Consider the following 3623-nt stretch of genomic DNA (forward strand, 5'->3'; position numbering starts at 1 on the left):
CTGTGGCCTAAATAAGGATGAATCTGCACAGATTTTTCCCTTGTATACTACAGTGTTCTTGATGGCTTATTATTGATCTTAGGAAAGTTAGAAATTCTAGGGTCGTTAGGAAGCCTTCTTCTTCAATGACGAATCTTTTTCAGTTGGCATAACCATTTCTTTTTCCCATCCCTGAAAAAAGTAACTACTCTTAATTATTTTCAAATGTAGAACAAAACCTAGGAAAATGTGAGCATCAAGATAAATAATAATATAATGGGTCCCCATTCATTAAATAAGAATCTGAGTCCACAGAGACTTTAATCAATGGAAATGTACTTCTTTATACTAAAATGCTAATATAGAATAGATGAAGTTAGAAAATCATCTATGATTGTCAAAACTAATAGGTAAATTTTCATGAGGAACTGCATATTTACATGGTCTCAAAATGTTTCCAATAAGTTAGAAAGGGAAAATTACTAACTCTGAAGTAAAGAACCTGGCCAACTCCACCTTAATTATGTGATCAAAGTCAACATCACTAATACTGGGACAAACCAACATCATGCACCTCCTGATATACACTGAGAACAACATAATATCTTTTTACTAATACTTCTGACGAGAATACATACCTGAATCTAATCATGAGAAGAGATTAAACAAACCTAATAAGAAAATAACTGGTACTCTTCAAAAATATCAAGGTCAATCAAGTAAGCAAAGACAGAATAAGGAACATTCCCAATTTATGAGAACTAAAGGGACATAAAAATAAATGCAATGCATGACTGAATCCTGGAATAGAAAAAAAATGCATAAAGAACATTACTGGGACAACTGACAGTTTGAGTACAGACTCTGGATTAGATAATAGTATTATATCACTGTTAAGTTTTCTGATTTTGATTTTTGCACCTCTGTTTTGTAAGAGAATGGCTCTTATTCTCAGGAAATATGCACTGTAGTATTTAGGAATAAGGATACTGTGCCTACAAGTTATTCTCACATGGTTCATATAAAACAATCATATAATACAGTGATTATTACATGTAATACATATAATAATGAGACAAAGTGTAAACACTTAGTAAATCTGGGTAAAGGGTGTGTGGAAAACCCTGATAGTATTCTTTCAAGTTATCTGTAAGTTTGAAATTGGATAAAAAAAAAATTTTAATTTCCACAAACATCCTGTCCTAGTTGATATCACAAATTAATTCTATCAAACATTTAGAAAGAATATGGTAAATAAAATAAATAAATAGCACCAAAAAAGAAAGAAATAGCACCAATCTTACAGACTCTTTCAGAAAACAGAATTTATTTTACTAGGTTAATATAATCCTGATATTAAAACATGACAAAAACATTGTAAGAAATTTACTGACCCATACCCTTCATAAACATAGACACACAAGCTCTTAACAAAAGGTAAGAAATTGAATCCATCAATATATAAAAAGGATAAAACATCATGAACAAGTGGATTTTATATTAGGAATGCAAAGTTAATTTAACATTCAAAAATCAATGTAATTCACCATGTTAGAATAAATTTTTAAAAAATATGTTCATCTCAACAGGTGCAGGAAAAGCATTTGACAAGACTCAACACACATTCATGATAGAAAAACTTTTAGCAAGCTATCAGTAGAAGGGACATTCACTGATCTGATAAAGGTATCTATAAAAAACCTGTAACTTCAGGCTTTATGATAAAATACAAATCAATCTCAGTGTAGGTTGAACAAAAACTATGGCAGTATTAAATTTCTTAGTAATACTTTGGAGTTCCTAAGTATCTCCCACCAGTTAAAAATGTGATATCTGTTGTACCATTTGACACTCTTAAAAACCAACAGACATAAGAAAATTCAAATTCTGCCTCAGTTCACTGCTACCTTTTTCCATGAAGCCCTAGAGAAGACATGTACAAAGAGCATTCAAAAAAGGAAAGGTAAGTAGCATTTTATTAATTATAACTGCTTATTAGATCTAGAATTTTGGTTAACTGAGATGGTATATACTTTTCTCATAAGAAAATTAAACCTAAAACTCTTGGAACCAAACCAGACAATAAGGTCTTCCCAATTATCCATACTCCCTTCACTCCCCACCACTACCCTTTCTATGCTTAAACCAATAGTCTTGGATGAGATGAGGACATTTACTTGCTCCTTTTGTATTATAGTCGACTAGGAAACCTGCTCTTAAATATATTGATAAAGAGGGTTTGAGAGGGTTTCCAGAGCAGTGATTAATCAAATGGGGGTTTTCCAACCCATATTAAAAGACTTTTGAAGGGCCATGTAATACTGAAAAGTTATTAAAAAATCCCTTTCCAGAGTGTCAACTGTCATATATATACATAATTATTAATTATACAATGTAATATAAATATTATATTTATAATAATATAATTTTTAAAATATATTTTTTGATGTCTGATCTTATTTGTTACTCTTAGAAAATCTCATTTGACTGGACTCAGACTTAGAGGTAGAAGCTCTCAGAGAGGACAGCCTCCATCTCTTGACAATCTATTCTGGGTATTTTTCTTTGGTCTCCTTCATTCTCTTGGCCAAAAGTTTAGCATATTCTGCAGCCTCTTCTTTATTTTTCTTAGTACACTGTCTCTTCAGAGCAATATGCTGACGTTTGTGTTGGAGAAACATGACACTGAATCCTGGGCACTTTGGTTCTAGGTTTCTTACCTGCTTTGTTTAGGGATTTTCTCACAACATACTGGTGGACATCAGCTTCTTTAGAGAGATGTTGAAAAGTTTGCAGATTCTGCTAGCTCTTTTGGGCCCCAGGCAACGAGGCACACTAGTATCAGTGAGTCCAGGAATTGCCTTCTCCCCATTTTTTTTTACAATGACCAAGTTGAGAACACTGAGATTGGCATTCAGAATGCACCCCAACAGATTTGTGCTTGCTTTCTCCAGTCCTCCTTGGTCTGTAGCAGGAATGTCCCTTACTCGACAGCAGGTAGACACAGCCATGGGTCAAGACTCCCTGCTTCATGGGGAAGCCTTGTTTGTCATTGCCACCACTGATTCAGACAACATAACCTTTCCATTCTTCACCCAGAGCATCAGCAGCAACCTCTGTGGCTATATGCTTCTCATATAAGGTACAAAGTTAGAGTTCATGGTCCACTTCAGTGAGTTTCAGTCAGCAGTATTTGGGAAATAGACATTCAGCTTCATCCTAAAGCAGCTTCCCATCTCCAAGGTGCCATGAAAAAGAGTTATCTTTTTTTTTTTTTTAAAGTAAACTCTACTCTACACCCAACACAGGGCTCAAACTCATAACCCCAAGATCAAGCGTTCCATGCTCTACCTACTGAGCCAGCCAGGTACCCCAAGCAAATGGTTCCTTTATATTTTTTTCAAACACTTGATCAGCCTAAAATGTATTGTGCTGGTTCCTCTTTCCCAACTGGCTTTCTCCCAACTTTATAAAAGAAAGACCTACAGCTCATGCGTCCAGAACCTTGTTATGGTGAATTGTCCCAAGTTCTAAGAACTACCAAAGCATCTGTGGGACAATTCCAAAAAAGGATGCCAAGAAAGTAAAGTAGTATTAATGGAAACAAATCCATTTCCAAGACAGGTAGTTACTGATTATTGCTT

At 34.4% G+C, this 3623-nt stretch overlaps 1 pseudogene; it reads right to left on the reverse strand.

Moving 5' to 3' along the window:
• Positions 1 to 2435: 2435 nt before the first annotated feature.
• LOC144381452 (small ribosomal subunit protein eS6 pseudogene) lies at positions 2436 to 3197 on the reverse strand (annotated as a pseudogene).
• Positions 3198 to 3623: the final 426 nt, after the last annotated feature.

The sequence above is a fragment of the Halichoerus grypus genome, chromosome 4 (assembly GCF_964656455.1).
Source record: "Halichoerus grypus chromosome 4, mHalGry1.hap1.1, whole genome shotgun sequence".
In the NCBI taxonomy this organism is placed as follows: domain Eukaryota; kingdom Metazoa; phylum Chordata; class Mammalia; order Carnivora; family Phocidae; genus Halichoerus; species Halichoerus grypus.